The following is a 24,065-nucleotide window of genomic DNA, read 5'->3' as shown; positions in this document are numbered from 1 at the left end:
GAATAATGGATGTAAAGCTTTTGGAAACTGGGCGACACAGCTACTGCAAAAAACTAGGCTACGCAAGAGCTAAAAAAACTGGGTAGCGCGACTATTGAGAGTTCAGCATCGCGGCTGTTGGGAGTTAGACAATGTAACTGCTGATGATTGGGATTTACGGTTGTTGAGTTGGGTCGCATGGCTGCTGAGGGTCGGGTTGCATGACTGTTGAAGTCCAGGCAGTGCGGCTGCTGAGAGCTGAGCAGCGAGAGTAGCAGGCGCCGGTCAACATGAATGGTGAGAGCTGAGTAGCAAGATTGCTTGAAGTTAGTCAATACGACTGTTGATAGTCGGGCAACACAGTTCTTGAGGGTTATTTTGAAATACGCCACGGGTATTAGTGATGTACTACTCTTCTCCCTCCTTTTTATTTATTTATTTACTTATTTTTTGAAAATGTTGAGTTGAACCGTGATGCGACCTGGTTCCGAACCACTTAAGCTGCCGTGAGATGGTCGTCAGAATGGAACCTGGAAGGCCACAAAGAAAGAAAAGGCGTCAGCCGCTCTCCGGGAGGAGGTCGCGGAAAGACGCTCCGACGGTCAAGTTAGTGAGGTGAATGTGGAGTATGAAGGTAGGTGATCGGGGTTGAATAGCTTACCTCCCAAGGCAGAATGATCGGCCTTTTATACTGAAGATCTTCCTTGGTTCGTATGAGGGACAAGGACTGCGGTTCTGACAGGATCCGCTGCTCTTATTGGAGGGCCATGCTCCACGTTTGTGTTCGGCCCAACGATTGGTCCATGAGATAATTCTCTGTCCTTTTCCTTTGTCTCCTTGAGCCGTTATCCTTGGACTGTAGCTGATGGACAATATTTTGGCGAGGGCGGACTTCCCACGGGATCGCCTCCCGGGAGTCCTGGGTCGCTGAGGTAGTCGAGTCGCTGGCCCGACCTCTCGCTGTGCGCGTATCGCCAGGGGCTCACCTGTTTCTGGCCAACTCTGAGGGGCACGTCATCAAGTCCCCCAGTCCAGTAGTCATAGCGTATGCTAGCTAGCTATGATGTTCTGGACTTAACTGCCGGTAAACGTGACGTGCCTTTACTCGGTCGTCATTTCATTTCTGATGATGTGACGTTACGACGTGTGAGCGGTGGTTACGTCAGGCGTGTCAGAGATTTTCGTAAGTCCCGCCTTTTTCCTTTTTAATGCTCCCAAGCGGTTTTCTTTCTCAGTTTTTATTCTTGTTTCTTCATTCCTTCTTCTGTGCTTTGTCATGGCTTCCTCTCAGGGTTTGATCCCCAGCTCCGCTAAGTTCGTCACCCTTCAAGAGGCTTATGGCCTTAGTCCGGCTGATGGAGTAAAATTTCCAGTCCCCAGATCTCTGATTACCCGGCCCCCTCATGGGAAAGTGGGTGTTTATCTAAAAACCTTTGATGTCAGTCTTCGCCTTCCGCTGACCGACTTTCAGGAGGAGATACTCCGGCACAATGGGTGCAACATTCAAATGTTGACCCCAGGTGCTGTTCATAAGGTGGTATCCTTCGAGATGATATGGTGAGCCAATGGCATCATTCCTGACTACTATGTGTTCAAGTTCTTCTTCCAGTTTACTTCTACCAAGGATAAGTACACCTTCTCTACCTGCCGGGGAGGCCATAACCTTGTCCTTGATAACAAGCCTCCCAAAATTTGGCAAGACAAATGGATATGGGTTAACCAAGAGCTGCTTGGCCGTGATTATCCCTGGGCGACTGCATTATCTGACATTATCCCTAAGTTGTTCCCCCATAATCAGGCAACTGCCGATCTTCTTCGCACCCTCCAGGTGGATGTTGATGTGATGTCAGAGGTCATACTTGTGTTAGGTTTTTGGTATAATACAACATTCTATGGTGCACATACAACCCTAAATACCATGGATCTATGTTTTCTCCATTATACATGCAAATATCAATTTTTCCAAGGTATTGTTCTAACTAGCATAATATGAAGAACATATAATATAAATTCTAGTAGAATTACATACATCTTTGTTGTTGCTTGATTCCATGGACCTTAAGAGCCTAGTGCCTCAAGTGTGACACCTCAAATGGTTCACACAACATCACCAACATCTTGGAATAACTTGAGAGAAAAGGTTCCTATGCTCAAATTGGCGAGCCCTCATGTGTACACACACTAGTGCCAATTTCTTGAGCCATGGGGTCCTTATATATGGTGGCTATTAGGGTTACACCATGTAACTCATGTCTTTCCATATTCTTCATGCTTCATGGGTTAAAACCTCCATGGAGTATCCATGGGTTACTCCATGGGTTTAGCCCAACATGAAGAACTTGATGGGTTTTTGAGCATTCTAACACTCCTATGGTGTACATGCAACCCTAGAAACCTTGGATCTATGTTTGACTAAGATACATGCAAATAATTATTTTTCCAAGGTTCTTATCCTAACTAGCATGGCATGGGGTACTTGAATCAAATAAAGCTAGTAGAATTACTTACCTTGTAGTAGTAGTTGATTGCTTGGAGTTTGAGAGCCTAGCACCAATAATGTGGATGCCTCAATTGGAAGTCACAAATCACCACAAACTTGGAAACTTGAGAGAATAGTCACAAACTTCTTGAAATCGACCCTCTTAGTTTACACACATCAACTAGTGCAATTTCAAGAACCAAAGCCTCCTTTATATAGTGTGGTGGATTAGGGTTACATCCATGTAAACCCTAATACCCATGTCTTTTCATTTCCATGAGATCCATGGGTTAAAGCTCCATGGAGTATCCATGGACTTTCCATGCAAGCCTGGCCCATTCCAAATAAGCATTAGCCCACACTCTATAAATACAAGAGCCCATATTTAATTAGTCATACTTTTGATCTCTAAATTAATTATAGATCAACACTAATTAAATAATATGATTTTATATTAATATATTAGAACTTATAATATATTAATAAATCATAACTTATACTATTCTCAAAAGATTATCCGTAAATTGTTCGGGTGAAGTGCAACCCAAATGGACCATGCCGGGTCGGGTCAAGTACATACCAAATATAGTTATGGACTTAGACACTATCTCCAACAGTCTCCCACTTGGATAAGTCTAATAACTATAGTTGCAAGTATGACTTCAGGAACCGATCAGCAATCGTAGCTCTTAAAACTCTGTTGAACTATGAAGCGCCATTTTAGATAAGTGATCATATAATCCTCTGTTCTAGATATCAGCCGGACAAATACATGGAACATGGTCTTGCTTATTGTCCAGCATTTGTTTCCTGATACATAGGTCAAAACAAAATCATCGAGGGGCCCGGTACATAGGTCAAAACAAAATCATCGAGGGGCCCAGATATCGCTTCTAATCCTAGAAGGAACAGATAAACTTCGACTCATATGTTTGCTCTACTACTTGTTGAACTACACACAAAGTCACGGTTTATAACATCGAGTTACCAATGCGTTTTCGTGCAATCAATGCATAACCAACTCATAGGCAACAAATCATATCTCTAAGTTTGAAGACTTATATGATATTACCGTCTCACGATCACTCGAGATAAATTCCATGAAGTGATACAAGTGAGCGTGGGTTGAATCCAATAATAAGAACTTATGAGCACTCATGAGTGTTGTAGCCCCGCTTTGTCTAACATCTTAGACCTCTACAAGCCAACCCACGACAGTCTTGATTCATATCTACTTCCAACATATGACCGACTGTGGAGAGTTTGAATAATATGATATAAACCATAACATAATTATTCTGGAAGTCAAAACATGCAAAAAGAAATAATAGTAAATGATTGACAAGAGATAGCAACACTTTACTCATAAATAACAGCTTTTATTTATCATCAAATGTCAATTACATTTTACAAATTTCAAGATTATCTAACTACTAAAACTAATATCATCCTTCAGCCCTATGCTCCGAGCATGCTGGAGATGCTTAGCCCGAGTCAGTCCCTTCCTGAGGGGATCTGCTGGGTTCTCAGCCGATGATACCCTCTTTTCCACGAGGATTCCTTCTTCTATTCGATGTCTGATGAAGTGATATTTTCTGTCAATGTGTCTGGATCTCCCATGATCTCTTGGTTCCTTGGCTAAGGCAACCGCACTATTGCTGTCACAGAAAATCTCCATTGGCTCCTTTATAGCTGGTACAACTCCAAGGTCTCCGATGAAGTTCTTTAGCCATATAGCCTCCTTTTCTGCCTCGCTTGCTGCTATATACTCTGATTAACAAGTGGAATCAGCCACTGTCTCCTGCTTGGAACTTTTCCAAGTAATTGCCCCTCCGTTTTGAGTAAAGATCCAGCCCGACTGAGAGCGGAAATTATCCCTGTCAGTATGAAAGCTAGCATCACTGTACCCTACAACTCTCAAGTCCTCACTGCCACCGAGGGTAAGGACCCAGTCCTTAGTCCTCCGTAGGTACTTGAGGATATTCTTTACCACAGTCCAGTGTGCCTTGCCAGGGTTCCCCTGATACCTGCTAACCATGCTCAAAGCAAAGGCTACATCAGGTCGAGTACACGTCATAGCATACATGATCGATCCTACAGCTGAAGCATAAGGTATTCGACTCATTTCTGCTATCTCAGCCTCAGTACTAGGGCTTTGTGTCTTACTCAATCTGGCGTTACTCTGGATGGGTAACTCTCCTTTCTTGGAGTTATGCATGTTGAACCTTTTCAACACTTTGTCCACATAGGTGCTTTGACTAAGTCCAATTAGTCTTTTACTCCTGTTTCTCAAAATCCTTATCCCTAGGATATAGGCAGCTTCTCCAAGGTCCTTCATAGAGAAACACTTCCCAAGCCAGGACTTTACTTCCTGCAAGGTTGGGATGTCATTTTCTATGAGTAGTATGTCATCCACATACAGTACCAAAAAGCTGACTATACTCCCACTAGCCTTGATATAGACACAAGATTCATCTTCACTCCTTGAAAAGCCAAATTCTTTGACTTTCTCATCAAAGCAAAGATTCCATCTGCGAGGTGCCTGTTTTAATCCATAAATGGATTTCTCGAGCTTACACACTCAACTGGGGTACTCTGTACTGACAAAACCCTCTGGCTAAACCATGTAAACATCTTCAGCCAACTTTCCATTAAGGAAAGCGGTTTTGACATCCATTTGCCATATTTCATAATCATGAAATGCAGCAATGGCTAACAGAACCCTAATAGACTTAATCTTGGCCACTGGTGAAAAGGTCTCATCATAATCAACTCCTAGAGTTTGAGAATAACCCTTTGCAACCAGTCGTGCCTTATAAGTGTGTACATTACCATCCATGTCGGTCTTCTTCTTGAAGATCCATTTGCACCCAACTATCTTACGATCAGGTACATTGTCAACCAAGTTCCAAACTTGATTGTCATACATGGACTGTATCTCGCTATCCATACCCTCTTTCCATTTAGCAGCCTCAGGGCCTGCCATGGCTTCCGTGTAGCTGTTAGGCTCATCCAGATTTACCAGTGTGTTATCACTGATAAGTGTCTCACCTTCTGCAGTAATATGAAAACTATAATAATGCTCAGGTGCATTCCTAACTCTGGTGGAACGCCTCAGAGGTATAGATTCTTTAGTCGGCTCAACATGAGTTTCCTCCTCAGGTTGACGGCTAGGGTTTGAGGTTCCTTCACCACTTGACTCTTGAATTTCCTCAAGGTCAATTTGCCTCCCACTGTCTCCTTGGCTCATGAATTCTCTCTCTCGAAAGAATCCTCTTCTTGCTACAAAGACCACATTATCACTGTGTCTGTAGAAGATGTAACCAAAGGATTTTTGTGGGTAGCCGATGAAAATACACCTTTCGCTTTGGGGTTCGAGCTTATCGTGAGTCTCGCGTCTCACGAAAGCCTCGCAACCCCAAATCTTGATGTGGTCTTGATTGGGAACTTTTCCAGTCCACACCTCGTGAGGTGTTTTGGCAACCTTCTTTGTAGGGACTAGATTAAGGATATGGGCAGCAGTCTCTAAGGCATACCCCCAAAATGAGATTGGTAGCGAAGCTCGACTCATCATGGAACGAACCATGTCCAACAAGGTCCGATTGTGCCTCTCAGCTACACCATTCAACTGTGGTGTCCTAGGAGGTGTCAATTGTGAGACAATCCCACATTCCTTAAGATAGTCAAGGAACTCAGTACTAAGATACCTCTTAGTTGTAGCATGTGGAATTTTGGCCTTTCAAGAGCTTAGCACCTCAAGTGTGATGCCTCAAACAAGTCACAAACATGATGAAAAAGTGGTGGATAATGAGAGAGGGGTCATGAAGCACTAAAATCGGCTAGGGTTTAATAGGAATCATAAGCCCAATTTTAGGTGCATTAGGGGTTACATTTATAGTGTGGAATTCCTAGTGTTTCAACTTGTAAACCCTAATCCACTCCCTTGGGCCTTTAATCCAATAATCCATTTGATAAGCCCTTTGGACTAAATCTTTATGGAATCCACAAAGATTTAGTCCACATAATCAACATGGATCATTAGCCCAAAATATAAGTATCACTGATTTACTTAATCAATCCCCGTTAATTTAATTAGTCTCTTTTGATCACTAAATTAATTCCAAATTTATTCTTGATCAATACTAATTAAATAATATGATTCCTCAATTAATATATTATACTTATAATATATTAATAAATCATAAATAACCTGTTTCTCAGTTATCCATCCTATCAAATTGTTCTGGTGAAGGAAACCCGAAATAGACCATGCTACTCTCGGGTCAAGTACATACCAATTATAGTTATGGGCTTAGACACCTAATCCAACAGTCTCCCACTTGGATAAGTCTAATAACTATCATTGCAAGTATGACTCCAAAATCCGATTAGCAATCGTCGCTCTCAAAAAGCCGCTGTCGAACTCTTACGCGTCCATTAGATAAGGGATCATATATTCCTCCATTCTAGATATCTTATGGACATGAGACATGGATTATAATCATTCTCTCTTTCCATGTGTTGTTTCCTGATTTCCGATTTATAAGGACTGACTAATTGAACAAATCAAATCAGTCCAGGCTTGGCCAAGCGCTTAGGGTTGTCATCACTAAATCATCGAGGGGCCTACATATATCATTTTTATCCTATTAGGATAAAAGGAAAGGATAAACTTCGACTCATATGCTTATTCTATCTACTCATCAAATCACACACAATGATATGTTTTATAACACCAAGTTACTGGTGCGTTTACACATCATCAATGTGCAACCGACTTGTAAACTGCAACTATATGTCTCCGTTTCAAGAATATAAGATATTATCGTCTCACAATCACTCGTGATAAAATCCATGAAGTGATTCAGATGAGCGTGGGATTAATCCAATACTCAAATCTTATTACATGAGTAATCATGAACACTACAGCAAACTTGTGCCATGTCTAAACACTCTAGACAATCTACAGACGGATTCATGTCAGTCTTACCACAATACCTACTTCCAAAGTATGATTGACTATGAATAGTTTGAATAATCTTATTATTCAGGAAGTCAAAACATGCAAACTGAAACACAAGAATAATCGAATTCAATATGGTCTCAAAACTTTTGAATATTGATAAAACACCTTTTATTTAATCACCACATTGATTACACATTATTCATTGTATAATGTTTTGATTAATCAACTTAATACTTGAATTAAAACAATAGTTATCCCATGCTCCAAGCATGCACACTATGTTTATATATGGTCCTTACTTTGTGAAATAGATCAATTGAAAACATTTCCAGTGATGCTTATTTCACAATTCCAAATCCTTATTACTTAGTGTAGGAATACCTAATTCTTGCCACTATAAGAATGTGTTATATTCTAAACTATCATGCAATGTATCTTTTGTAATGTCGAGGTACCAAAGTCACAGAGACTTTGCAAACGATATTATAAAACTTTCCACTGGAGATTGATAACAAAACAATTTCAAGGAAGCGAAGTGTCAAATTCAAAGTACATTCCTTTGAACATCCTTCTTGCATAAAGGCTTCTAACCTACACATAGATTCTTAATACCCAACTCCCATTATGAAAACATTTCCATATTTGACATATGACAATGCATTATTAATAGAATTCTGTCTATTCATAATAATGTCAATATGGTCCATCCATTACTATACTTCCAACTGTCCTTAAGCAACCAATCCTTATCGAACCTTAGATTGTCCTTGACAGTTGTTTAACCACTTTAGTCATATCCGGTTCTAGTCCCTTTTCCCTCTTAATGCCCTAGGCATTTGGAAAATTAGAACACGTGAATTTTATAGCATATGCAATTGATCCTATATCCGAAGCATATCGGACACGATTCATAATGTCTTACATAAAGACATGATACTTGACCAGTCTTTTGCTATAATATTTCCATATAAAGAATTTCCAATGTTGAAATATTTCAACATGGTATTCATATATATCCATGGCTAAGTTTGATTAATACTTCAATCTAAACATTTAGATTTGAAATAAAGCATAAGTATCCTCTCCCTTACTATAGCGAAACAAATTTTCAACCTTTGCAACTTTGCAAATTAGAACTTTATTTCCTATAAATAGTATTGCTAACTCACAACACTTACCATAATAATTATGCTCCCACTAGCATAACAATTACTTTGTTACTAGCATAACATTTATGCTTCCACTAGCTTTGACATGTATCCAAAATCAGATGGACTTCTAGAAATCAATACTTTTTTGAATTTCTTACCAAAGTTTGGATTTTTAATACGAGATGCTTTGATAAGCCTTTCTCTAAGCTCATACCCCTTTTATTAGAAGTCCCATATGTGTGTCTAAACTATTTCAGAACTTACAGCAGTAAGTCCCGAATGTTCAAACTATTTGCCATTTCTCACAATTCGAACTATGAAGAGGGATGCCGTAATCATAATCGAATTTGAGAATGCAAATATCACAATTGCTAACTCTTTAAAATATACTTAGTGAAAGCATTTCATCACAATCATTTACATGAATTGGAGAGAAACCTTACCACTTAGATTTAATGGTATATGTGTTCCTATCCATGTGAATCTGTCATTTCCAACCATTACCATAAGATAAGGTCTCTGACAAACTCAACCTCATATGGACTGAACTTGTTCAATCTTAATTTCTTGCCACATGGCAGCACAAGGGCCTACCATGTCTTCCAAGTTGTTAAGCAGCTCACCTATATAGATCAATGAACTTTTACTGATCAAGGTCATTCGCCTTATCCAAACAATTGAGAACTCATAGAACTCACATGCATAGTCAACTTTTAACTGGAATGGGCACATAAACAAGAATATGTTAAATGATAGGTTACAAACCTCAAGCGGTGAGCTAGTGATACACAATAGGTTTATTCTTGATTAGTTCCTGAAACTTTTCAATATCTTTAGGACTCCCACTAACTTCTTGACATATAAGATTCTCTTGTCAAGAAATACTCCTTGACAAAAAAATATTCAAGATTTGGTGCAGATTCTTATCAAGGAAAAACACTCCATATAATTGGTCTTAGTTAGTCTTTGTCTTAAAGACATCACAACTACCAATTCTAAATGTGTTATAAACCTACTTAAGATATGTCACTCAAGGAACAATCTTGGAGTATTACTCTAAGACTTGATTTTGAAACGAAGTATGACTCATATTCCTGGTTTAACCATTTCAACAATTCACGATTCCTCTTCTTAGCCATACAAATGCACTACGATGTCCTTAGAGGATCAATTGTGATATGGTTCCATAATCACCAATATGATCATAAAACACGATACTCAAGTACTCTCCTTTCCTTTTAGATTGGAGAAACTTTTATCTTTCTGCCCAATTTGATTCTTCTTATTCGTTCTGCTATACATTGAAACTTTTTCAATGATTCAGAATTATACTTAATCTTGTAAGCATAACCATATTTACTAAACTTTAGTAAATCATGACGAACAGTCTTATCGATCTTTGTGGTGGACCTGGACTAGAACACAACAATTTATACTAGATCCCCTAGTCCTTCACCTGACTCACATATACATGTGAATAAGGAATTAGTCCTAATTTCCCAAAGACGAAGTTCTCATTCATCATACAATACAAGTTGCATGATTCCAAGTTTCTGTCCAATTGAAACTTGGTGATGAGAATCTTTCCTTATTTGGTAAATTTTTACACTACCACAAACGATATAATCAAATCCATTTTCCAATATTTGCTTAACAATAGAAAGATACAAACATCAACTTTAACAAATGCCATTGTGTCACACCCCCAAAGCAGAACGGAGAAAACGCTCGGGGGCGGAGGACGTCATGTACAGTATCATAACAATGCATAATAGTAAAACAAGCAACAACATCATCCATTGCATTAATAGTATAATTTAATACAAGTGTGTTATGTGTATAGTTGAAAGACACCAAAATATGAACCAAAATAAAAGACGAGTCTTGAACATGCTCCGTCTTCTCAAAACCTGGTCATCCATACCTGTCTACCGGTGACCTGAGAATACAAGTTATTTTGAAAGAGTAGATCAGCATTTAAGCTGGTGCGTTCATTAGTATTTTAGTGTCAATGTTTATATAAGTTTGATGAAAGTGTTTGTAAGTGTTTGATGTAAATGTTTGTAAGTGTTTGATGTAAATGTTTGTATACTTCCTAGAAAATCCTATATTTTCTACTTATAATGTGATGTAGTCTTCTTCCAAGACCCGGCTGTTCTGAATGTTTGTTCTTTTATAAAAGTGAGTGTTTTTACCAAGTATGACTATCATTACCAGAAAATAGTTTACATTACCGTTTATGTGAGAAGATCACTATATGAATGTAATGGGAAAATGAAGATGTACAGTAGTATTATATATAAGTACTACAGATGTACTAACTACCTTAAACCAATTTGTTTAATTAAGGTAAAATGTGATGAGATTATAAGCATACTTGATTGACTAGTAAAACACGACATTCAAAGACGTCGAAATGGTATGGCATTCGTCACTCATAGACCTGCATGTCCCAATGTAGCTAGCAACAAGGTGTAGGATGGTCAATCCCATATAGATCTATACACAAACTCACGCTCTCCCTCCAGGAGACTCTGGTTACAAAATGTGACACATCAATACATTGTCGTGTCATGAAGTAGTGGCTCACATTAATGTTATATTGTTCTTGTATTTGTATAGTATGTTCTCTCTGTTCTAGTGTATCGTATGTTCTCTCTGTTCTAGTGTATAGTATGTTTGAACTGACTCATGTATGAACTGACTCTTGTATGTTTCATTGTTCTAGAAATAGTGAGTAGTAATCCTCTAAACTATACCTATTATACTTTACTAGTACTGTTCTTTGAATGACTGATCATGCTTGTACACCTTTCCTACCCAAAGGTATTGAACTGATTGGAATAACTTTTATATCTATATACATATACATAATATATAAGTAAGATTCAAACGACACTCGAACAAACAACTGATACCCTAAGTCCACAACCAAACAAGGAACAGGAAATAAAGCGGGTTATCAGTCCTAAGCCCTTTCAACCTTATTTATATAACTATATCTATATAGACATGATTTTGACAATATATAAGTTTAAAAGAGTTTTGTAAAATGATAAAGAGTTTATAAAACAGTTTTAACCATTTGAATGGTTATTGATGACTTGATGTCAGTCTATAAAATGTTTTGAAATAGTTTGTTTGATAACACAGTTTTGTAGTATAAGAAATCCACTTGTTTGATTGTTATAAATCACATGTGATTGACACTATAACTATAATGTTTTCTACTTGTATTCCCCCCCCCCCCCATAAAAGCATTTCAAATCATTTAAAAGATAAGTTACGGGGTATGAACTCACCGGTAGTGAGTGATTCGAATGAAAGATCGATATAGGATGTTAAGTGTCAAGTGAAGTCCCGAGCACAAACATATCCTAATAAGCATATAATGACACATATATGTATATAATTAGTGTATATAAAAACTAATCATGTATTGGAAACATCCCTAGGAACTAGGAATCACTCACAATGGAGTGTATTAATCACATATGAATGGCTTAAGGGAGTTCACAGCCACACTTTAAGTGTTTACGACCCATGATGTTCACGACCATTGATGTTCACGGCTAATGATGTTAACGGACAAGGGAGTGATGGGATTTGAGCATTCTAACACTCCTATGGTGTACATGCAACCCTAGAAACCTTGGATCTATGTTTGACTAAGATACATGCAAATAATTATTTTTCCAAGGTACTTATCCTAACTAGCATGGCATGGGATACTTGAATCAAATAAAACTAGTAGAATTACTTACCTTGTAGTAGTAGTTGATTGCTTGGAGTTTGAGAGCCTAGCACCAATAATGTGGATGCCTCAAATGGAAGTCACAAATCACCACAAACTTGGAAACTTGAGAGAATAGTCACAAACTTCTTGAAATCGGCCCTCTTGGTTTACACACATCAACTAGTATAATTTCAAGAACCAAAGCCTCCTTTATATAGTATGGTGGATTAGGGTTACATCCATGTAAACCCTAATACCCATGTCTTTTCATTTCCATGAGATCCATGGGTTAAAGCTCCATGGAGTATCCATGGACTTTCCATGCAAGCCTAGCCCATTCCAAATAAGCATTAGCCCACACTATATAAATACAAGAGCCCATATTTAATTAGTCATACTTTTGATCTCTAAATTAATTCTAAATTAATTATAGATCAATACTAATTAAATAATATGATTTTATATTAATATATTAGGAATTATAATATATTAATAAATCATAACTTATACTATTCTCAAACGATTATCCATAAATTGTTCGGGTGAAGTGCAACCCAAATGGACCATGCCGGGTCGGGTCAAGTACATACCAAATATAGTTATGGACTTAGACACTATATCCAACAGTCTCCCACTTGGATAAGTCTAATAACTATAGTTGCAAGTATGACTTCAGGAACCGATCAGCAATCGTAGCTCTTTAAACTCTGTTGAACTATGAAGCGCCATTTTAGATAAGTGATCATATAATCCTCTATTCTAGATATCAGCCGGACAAATACATGGAACATGGTCTTGCTTATTGTCCAACATTTGTTTCCCGATTTCCGATTTGTTTGACATAGAACTTAACTGAACACATCAATTTAGTTCTGACCGGGCCCGGTACATAGGTCAAAAAAAAATCATCGAGGGGCCCATATATCGCTTCTAATTCTAGAAGGAACAGATAAACTTCGACTCATATGTTTGCTCTACTACTTGTTGAATTACACATAAAAGCACGACTTATAACATCGAGTTACCAATGCGTTTTCGTGCAATCAATGCATAACCAACTCATAGGCAACAGATCATATCTCTAGGTTTGAAGACTTATATGATATTACCGTCTCACGATCACTCGAGATAAATTCCATGAAGTGATACAAGTGAGCGTGGGTTGAATCCAATAATCAGAACTTATGAGCACTCATGAGTGCTGTAGCCCCGCTTTGTCTAACATCTTAGACCTCTACAAGCCAACCCATGACAGTCTTGATTCATATCTACTTCCAACATATGACCGACTGTGGAGAGTTTGAATAATATGATATAAACCATAACATAATTATTCTGGAAGTCAAAACATGCAAAAAGAAATAATAGTAAACGATTGACAAGAGATAGCAACACTTTACTCATAAATAACAGCTTTTATTTATTATCAAATGTCAATTACATTTTACAAATTTCAAGATTATCTAAGTACTAAAACTAATATCATCCTTCAGCCCTATGCTCTGAGCATGCTGGAGATGCTTAGCCCGAGTCAGTCCCTTCGTGAGGGGATCTGCTGGGTTCTCATCCGATGATACCCTCTTTGCCACGAGGATTCCTTCTTCTATTCGATGTCTGATGAAGTGATATTTTCTGTCAATGTGTCTGGATCTCCCATGATCTCTTGGTTCCTTGGCTAAGGCAACCGCACTATTTCTGTCACAAAAAATCTCCATTGGCTCCTTTATAGCTGGTACAACTCCAAGGTCTCCGATGAAGTTCTTTAGCCATATAGCCTCCTTTTCTGCCTCGCTTGCTGCTATATACTCTGATTAACAAGTGGAATCAGCCACTGTCTCCTGCTTGGAACTTTTCCAAGTAATTGCCCCTCCATTTAGAGTAAAGACCCAGCCCGAATGAGAGCAGAAATTATCCCTGTCAGTCTGAAAGCTAGCATCACTGTACCCTACAACACTCAAGTCCTCACTGCCACCGAGGGTAAGGACCCAGTCCTTAGTCCTCCGTATGTACTTGAGGATATTCTTTACCACAGTCCAGTGTGCCTTGCCAGGGTTCCCCTGATACCTGCTAACCATGCTCAAAGCAAAGGCTACATCAGGTCGAGTACACGTCATAGCATACATGATCGATCCTACAGCTGAAGCATAAGGTATTCGACTCATTTCTGCTATCTCAGCCTCAGTACTAGGGCTTTGTGTCTTACTCAATCTGGCGTTACTCTGGATGGGTAACTCTCCTTTCTTGGAGTTATGCATGTTGAACCTTTTCAACACTTTGTCCACATAGGTGCTTTGACTAAGTCCAATTAGTCTTTTACTCCTGTTTCTCAAAATCCTTATCCCTAGGATATAGGCAGCTTCTCCAAGGTCCTTCATAGCGAAACACTTCCCAAGCCAGGACTTTACTTCCTGCAAGGTTGGGATGTCATTTCCTATGAGTAGTATGTCATCCACATACAGTACCAAAAAGCTGACTATACTCCCACTAGCCTTGATATAGACACAAGATTCATCTTCACTCCTTGAAAAGCCAAATTCTTTGACTTTCTCATCAAAGCAAAGATTCCATCTGTGAGGTGCCTGTTTTAATCCATAAATGGATTTCTCGAGCTTACACACTCTATTGGGGTACTCTGTACTGACAAAACCCTCTGGCTAAACCATGTAAACATCTTCAGCCAACTTTCCATTAAGGAAAGCGGTTTTGACATCCATTTGCCATATTTCATAATCATGAAATGCAGTAATGGCTAACAGAACCCTAATAGACTTAATCTTGGCCACTGGTGAAAAGGTCTCATCATAATCAACTCCCGGAGTTTGAGAATAACCCCTTGCAACCAGTCGTGCCTTATAAGTGTGTACATTACCATCCATGTCGGTCTTCTTCTTGAAGATCCATTTGCACCCAACTATCTTACGGTCAGGTACATTGTCAACCAAGTTCCAAACTTGATTGTCAAACATGGACTGTATCTCGCTATCCACAGCCTCTTTCCATTTAGCAGCCTCAGGGCCTGCCATGGCTTCCGTGTAGCTGTTAGGCTCATCCAGATTTACTAGTGTGTTATCACTGATAAGTCTCTCACCTTCTGCAGTAATATGAAAACCATAATAATGCTCAGGTGCATTCCTAACTCTGGTGGAACGCCTCAGAGGTATAGATTCTTCAGTCGGCTCAACAGGAGTTTCCTCCTCAGGTTGAGGGCTAGGGTTTGAGGTTCCTTCACCACTTGACTCTTGAATTTCCTCAAGGTCAATTTGCCTCCCACTGTCTCCTTGGCTCATGAATTCTCTCTCTCGAAAGAATCCTCTTCTTGCTACAAAGACCACATTATCACTGCGTCTGTAGAAGATGTAACCAAAGGATTTCTGTGGGTAGCCGATGAAAATACACCTTTCGCTTCGGGGTTCGAGCTTATCATGAGTCTCGCGTCTCACGAAAGCCTCACAACCCCAAATCTTGATGTGGTCTAGATTGGGAACTTCTCCAGTCCACACCTCGTGAGGTGTTTTGGAAACCTTGTTTGTAGGGACTAGATTAAGGATATGGGCGGCAGTCTCTAAGGCATACCCCCAAAATGAGATTGGTAGCGAAGCTCGACTCATCATGGAACTAACCATGTCCAACAAGGTCCGATTGCGCCTCTCAGCTACACCATTCAACTGTGGTGTCCTAGGAGGTGTCAATTGTGAGACAATCCCACATTCCTTAAGATAGTCAAGGAACTCAGTACTAAGACACTCACCACCACGATTTGATCGAAGCATCTTAATGTTCCTGCCCAACTGATTCTCCACTTCTTGCTTAAACTCTTTGAATTTCTCAAAGGTTTCTGACTTATGCTTGATTAGGTAGACATATCCATATCTACTAAAATCATCAGTAAAAGTCATATAGAACCGATTAGCATCTCTTGTGGCGGTTCTGAAGGGTCCACACACATCCGTATGTATGAGGTCCAACAAATCTTCACCCCTAGCACAAGTGCCAGTAAAAAGGTGACTTTGTCATTTTACCAAGCAAACAAGATTCACAACTATCATCTGACTTTAGGTCAAATGACTCCAAGACTCCATCCTTTTGGAGTTGGCCTATGCGTTTCTTGCTTACATGTCCAAGACGACAATGCCATAAGGATGCTTTATCTAAGCTAGTGGAAGAGTTAATACACAATACATTATTTCCTAGATTATCTACAACAGATACAATTTCATACAAGCCATCACAAGGTAATGCTTTAAAATAAAGAACATTATTAAAGAAAGCATCAATACTACCATTATTATTATCAAAATAAAAGGTAAAACCTTGTTTATACAATGCATGAAACGAAATAACATTTCTTGCCATTTCTGGCGAATAATAACATTTATTCAAATCTAATGTAAACCCACTATTTAGCACTAAGGAATAAACTCCTATCTTGGTGACAGGTGAAGCTTTCCTGTTTCCCATGATCAAGTTTATCTTTCCCTGCTCCATATTCTCACTTCTTTTTAGTCCCTGCAAATCACAACATATGTGAATACCACAACCTGTATCAAGGACCCAAGACTTAGGATGAGGTGAGTTATTAGACAATATAGTGTATATACCTGCATGGTTGGGTTTTACTTTCCCATCCTTCAAATCTTGCTGGTACTTTGGGCAGTTTCGCTTCCAGTGCGACTTTTCATGGCAATAGAAGCATTCAGCCTCATTAGGGTTAGCAGAAGGAGTGACAAAACCTTTCTTGGTTTTGCTTGAAGAGGAGCCTTCAAGGGTCTTAACCTTGGTACCCTTAGAAGGGTTCTTTCTCTTCTTCCCTTTGCCATGCCCGATTGCCAAGACATTGGCCGCAGTTGGAGTAGGAGTAGGAGTAGTAACAACCGAATTACCCTTTAGACCACTTTCGGCGGTCTTCAAGAGTCCTTGAAGTTTGCTGAGGGTGACTTCTTCCTTGTTCATGTGATATGTCATGCGGAATTGATCATAACACGATGGCAAGGAATGCAAAATGATGTCTATTACTAACTCCTCAGGGAAGTTCACATTCAGCTTCAGTAAACGGTCCACATACCTTTGCATTTTCTGCATGTGGCCCTCGATGGGTTCACCATCCTTCATTCGGGTTGTTATCATGGAGGAGATTATTTCATATCGCTCTTGACGAGCACTTTGATGGTAGCGGTCCATCAAGTCCTGGTGCATCTCAAAAGGATAATAGTCCTCATAGGACTTTTGGAGCTCGGCTGTCATGGTGGCCATCATGATGCATGCCACTTTTGTAGCATCTCTTTCATGTATCTCATATTCAGCAAGCTCTTCAGGGGTAGTAGTTGGCTCGGGTACGTTCAACTCCTTGTCGAGAACATATTCTTTGTTCTCATACCGAGTGACCATCCTGATGTTTTTGATCCAATCTGTATAGTTGGACCCATCAAAGATGACTCTCCCACAAAGATTCATGAGAGAGAAGGAGCTAGTAGGGTTTGAGCCAGAAGCATTGTTATTGGAAGACATCTGAAAAGAAGAGGGAATAGATTAGATTAGATATAGAGATAGTCCTTAACAAAACACCCAAATGTAATATTAAGGCTAGGACCCAACACAATATTTTATAACTTAGAAGAGGGATGCCGTAATCTAAGCTATAAGATATTTAAAGGTAGGTGAATGACGATTCACCAATTTCCACCATGAAAAACGAAATATTTAATTAGGTTTTAATTGGTTTAGAAACTCCTAGATTCTTTGAGATTCATTGAACTTTCTTCAATGGCATGTTTCAATCTTGAGTGCGCCCTTCAAGTTTTGTGACTGGGATGCCGAGGATCACAAAACAAGGTGTGAAGTAACCATGCAAATTACTTGGTACCCTTAATGTATTACCCCTCAATCGATGTGCCGGTTAACCACACACGCTCCATCGATACTATGATAAACATTAAGTCACCCTTTACCTACCTTGTTAAGTTCAAGTTAGTGTGCCGGTTAACCACACACGCTCCACTAAGGACTTAAACAAAGTGTAAAGTGTAATTTCATTGATTAGCACCTTATTCACATTTTCCTAAAATAACTAAGATTGGGAATTCAATAAAGTTTAGTTACTTTAGTATTATCATTATACTTTTAATGAGAATTTATAAGTCCTTGTCCTACCCGTTCGGCTAACGACCCTCCACCGATCAAGGAAGCGGTGGGTGAGAGTGGACACCCATTAAGTTGCCATTTTATAGGCAACAACCTTATACCCCCCTTATAGACCGGCTTCGTGAATGAGGCGTACTAGCGGTAAGACGACTTGATCTTATACATATATAAATATTATTAAACTTATAATATTATAAAGTATAAGGGTTGAATTTTAACTTTTAAAATTCTAGGGATTGGAACTAAAGTTTTTAATATGACTTTACATGTTCCAAAACTTGAGGGAAAGTTTTGTAAACTTTCAAAACTTTTCATTTCTCATAACTTATGAGTTAATGGTTATTAAAAATGAAGACTCCTCATTTTTTTTGTAACCTATGTGTTCTTTTAATGGTTATTTATAAATGTGACTTTTGGTTATCTATAACTTAAGAACTAGTTATGGACTCCATTAAAACACATAAAGATCAAGAATTAATCTAATCAATTATTAGCACATAATTTCTATGATCTTCTAAACTCATATGTTTATGAATGTTCATATCAAAAATTTCAAGAATCGTAAAAACATATACAAAACTCGAAATTTTGATACGAGCTTTTGAACAAAACTTCGATTTTCAAGTTTTTTTTTTTTTGTTTTTTTTTTTGCATCAAGTATCAAATAAACAAACCAGGCTCTGATACCACTGATGGGTTTTCAAGCATTCTAACACTCCTATGGTGTACATGCAACCCTAGAAACCTTGGATCTATGTTTGACTAAGATACATGCAAATAATTATTTTTCCAAGGTTCTTATCCTAACTAGCATGGCATGGGGGTACTTGAATCAAATAAAACTAGTAGAATTACTTACCTTGTAGTAGTAGTTGATTGCTTGGAGTTTGAGAGCCTAGCACCAATAATGTGGATGCCTCAATTGGAAGTCACAAATCACCACAAACTTGGAAACTTGAGAGAATAGTCACAAACTTCTTGAAATCGGCCCTCTTAGTTTACACACATCAACTAGTGCAATTTCAAGAACCAAAGCCTCCTTTATATAGTGTGGTGGATTAGGGTTACATCCATGTAAACCCTAATACCCATGTCTTTTCATTTCCATGAGATCCATGGGTTAAAGCTCCATGGAGTATCCATGGACTTTCCATGCAAGCCTAGCCCATTCCAAATAAGCATTAGCCCACACTATATAAATACAAGAGCCCATATTTAATTAGTCATACTTTTGATCTCTAAATTAATTCTAAATTAATTATAGATCAACACTAATTAAATAATATGATTTTATATTAATATATTAGAACTTATAATATATTAATAAATCATAACTTATACTATTCTCAAAAGATTATCCGTAAATTGTTCAGGTGAAGTGCAACCCAAATGGACCATGCCGGGTCGGGTCAAGTACATACCAAATATAGTTATGGACTTCGACACTATCTCCAACAGAACTATGGATCATAAGCCCACATATATAAGAATGAATGATTTACACAATCAATCCCCATATATTTAATTAGTCTCCTTTTGATCACATAATTAATTCCAAATTAATTCTTGATCAATACTAATTAAATAATATGATTTCATAGTAATATATTAGAAATTATAATATATTAACAAATCATAATTATCCTTTTCTCACAAAAGTCTATCCAAATTGTTCCGATGCCATGCAACCCAAATGGACCATGCCAATCGGGTCAAGTACATACCAATTATAGTTATGGACTTAGAAACTAATCCAAAAGTCTCCCACTTGGATAAGTCTAAAACAATTATTGCGTATGACTCCAAAACCCGACTAGCAATCGTAGCTCTTAAAAGCTGCTGTCGAACTCTGAGCAAATCAATGACGCGTCCATTGGATAAGGGATCATATATTCATCCATTCTAGATATCATATGGACTGAGACATGGATTATAATCATTCTCTCTATCTATTTTTTGTTTCCCGATTTCTGATTTATTAAGACTGACTAATTTAACAAATCACATTAGTCCTGGCTTGGCCAAGCACTTCGGGGTGTCATCACTAAATCATCGAGGGGCCCACAAATATCGCTTTTATCCCTTCAAGGGTAAAAGGAATGGATAAACTTCGACTCGTATGCTTGTTCTACTACTTGTTGAATCATACACAAAGGCACGTTTTATAACATCGAGTTACCAATGCGTTTTCGTACAATCAATGCATAACCAACTCATAGGTAACAAGTCATATCTCTAGGTTTGAAGAATATAAGATATTATCGTCTCATGATCACTCGTGATAAAATCCATGAAGTGATTCAAATGAGCGTGGGTTTAATCCAATACTCAGAACTTATGAGCACTCATGAATGTTGCAACAACTCTTGCTATGTCCACTACATTAGACATCTATAAACCAGCTTCATGATAGTCTTGATTCATATCTACTTCCAACATATGACCGACTGTGGATCGTTTGAAGAACTTAGTCATTCAGGAAGAACGACCTAGTTATTCTGGAAGTCAAAACATGCAAAGTGAAACACAAGAATAATCGAATCCAATATGGTCTCAGAACTTATGAATATAAATAAAACACCTTTTATTTATCACCATATTGATTACCCATCATTCATTGCATACTGTTTCAAACTATCAACTTTATACTTGAATTAAAACAATAGTTGTCCCATGCTCCGAGCATGTACACTATGTTTTCTAAACATTAGTCATGCCATACACCAAGTATGCACACTATGTTTTTCCAAACATTAGTTATGCCATACACCAAGTATGCACACTAAGTTTGTCTATGATCTTTACTTCGTGAAATAGATCGATTGAACATAATTCCACTGATTCTCATTTCACAATCACAAATCCTTACCGCAAATGCAAGAATTCCAAATTCCTGCCATTTGCCTAAATCTGTTAGATGCTAAACTTATATGCATTGATCCTCTTGTAACGATTATGCATAGAGTCACAAAGACTTGTCAACAGACATTACAGAGTATTCCAATGGAGATCAACTCCATGGAAACGAAGTCTCATATTCAAAGTACATTGCTTTGAACGTCCTTCTTGCATTAAGTTTCCTAATCTTACACATATTTAATGAATAACTTCCACCTATGGGAATATTTCCATACTCTCATTTTGACTATCACTTCTGAACAAGAGTTGCCTCTTTTCAGAATATGTCAAAATGGTCCTCTCCAAAAATTTACACCATACTTCCAACTGTCCCTAAGCAACCAATCTTTGGTAAACCTTAGATTGTCCTCGACAATTGCTTAATCATTTCAGTCATATCCAATTCTAGACCTTTTCCCTTCTTAATGCCCCAGGCATTTGGAAAATTTAGAAAGGATAAATATTATAGCACATGTAATTGATCCTATACCCGAAGCATATGGGACACGATTCATGGTATAAAATTTTTATTTGCCATGTTCTCAAATTTTGACTATGAGGAGGGATGCCGTAATCATAATCGAATTTTGAGAACGCAATATATAGAATTTTCTTATGTTGAACCATTCCAACATAAAATTCATACATATATCCTTGACTAAAGGTGATTAAAATCTCAATCTAAGCTTTTGAAATTGAAATGAAGTATATCCTCTCCCTTAATTATAGCAAAACAACTTTTCCCACCCCTGCAACTTCAAGAATTGAAACTTTGTTTTCTATAATTAACATTGTTAACTTGCAATACTTATCATAATTATCATGCTCCCACTAACATGATGATTATTAGCATAACACTTATGCTCCCACTAGCTTTGACATGTATCGGAAAACAGCTGGACTTCTAGAAGTCAATACTTTATTGACTTTCTTACCAAAGTTCAGACTTCTGATACGAAATACTTTGACAAAACTTTATCAAAATCATACACCTTTCCTTAGATAGCACACATGTGTGTCTAAACAATTTCAGAACTATGAAAAGGGATGCCGTAATCATAGTCTCAATTGGTTAGACCTTTGCCATTCCTCACAGGTCCATGTTAGTGTGCCGGTTAACCACACACGCTCCACTAACGAATGTTGAGAATGCAAATATCACATCTGCTATCTCCTTAAAATCTACTTAATGAAAGCGTTTCCTCACCATCATTTTCATGAATCGGAGAGAAACCTTATGACACTTAGATTTTATGGTGTATGTGTTCCTATCCATGTGAATTTGTCAAATCCATAATCACAAGACATGGTTAGTGACAAATCCAAACTCATATGGATTGAACTTGTTCAGTCTTAACTTCTTGCCACCGGGCAGCACAAGGGCCTGCTATTGCTTCCAAGTTGTTATGCAACCAATTGAGAACTCTCAGAACTCATATGCAAAGCCAACTTTAACAGGAATGGGCACAAAAATAGGAAAAATGTCAACATGATAGGTTATAAACCTCAAGTCGTGAGCTAGTGAGAAACTACAGGTTTTATTCTTGATTAGATCTTGAAATTCTTTCAGGATCTTTTAGACTCCCACTGTCCTCTTGACATATAAGACTCTCTTGCTAAATATTCAAGAGATAGTGCAGATTCTTTATCAAGATAAACACTTCACACAATTGGCCTTAGTTGGCCTTTGTTTTATCCAAAACATCACAACTTACCAATTTCAAATGTACAAGAGTAGGACACTTTTACTCTTACATTTGACAAGTGTTATAAACCTTTCTTTAAAATATGTCACTCAACTTACAGTCTTAGAGTATGACTCTAAGACTTGTTTTGGAACGAAGTATAACTCGTCTTCTTGATTTAACCATTCCAACAATTCAAGATTCTTCTTTTTAGTCATAACAATGCACTAAGATGTCCTTAGAGGACTAATTGTGACATGATTTCTAAATCATTAAGATGATCACAAAACATGATACTAAAGTACTCTCCCATCTTTTCAGATTTGAGAAACTTTTATCGTTCTGCCTAATTTGATTCTTCTCATTCGTTCTGCCATACATCAAAACTTTTCCAATGTTTCAGAATTATACTTAAACTTGTAAGTATAACCATATTTACTAGGCTTTAGTAAATCATGACGAATAGTCTTATCGATCTTTTGTGGTGGACTTGATCAGTGCACCAGAATGTGTACTCGATCCCTTAGTCCTTCACTTGACTCATATATACATGTAAACAAGGAATTAATCTTAATTTTCCGAAGAAGAAAATTCTCATTCATCATACTATTGCATGATTTCCAAGTTTCTATCCAACTGAAACCTTAGGTGATGAGAATCTTTCCTTATTTGGTAAATTTAGACACTACCACAAATGAAAGAATCAAATTCATATTTCCATTATTTCTAGAAATATACAAACATCAATTTTCCATAAGTGCCATTGCAAGGACATATCAAATAAAACAAAATTTTATTTATTTATCACATGCGAAAAAACTTTCCTTACAATGCAACTTTAAATGGAAACTATGCTATTACATATTTCCTAGCAATCTATCATAACTCTCTAAGTAGTAGCTCAAGAATCCGATCTTCGAACCATGCAATTGAAATCCATCTTCGCGATCAGATTCAGCATACTCTTTTTCTAAGTTCCCTTCCCTTTGCTTGATCCTGCCATACATTAAAAATGTATTAAGAATCTTCAAAT

This window comes from Lactuca virosa, chromosome 4, assembly GCF_052849685.1.
Source record: "Lactuca virosa cultivar CGN04683 chromosome 4, Lactuca_virosa_CGN04683_v6, whole genome shotgun sequence".
Classification (NCBI taxonomy): Eukaryota; Viridiplantae; Streptophyta; class Magnoliopsida; order Asterales; family Asteraceae; genus Lactuca; species Lactuca virosa.
This window is presented reverse-complemented; position numbering follows the sequence as displayed.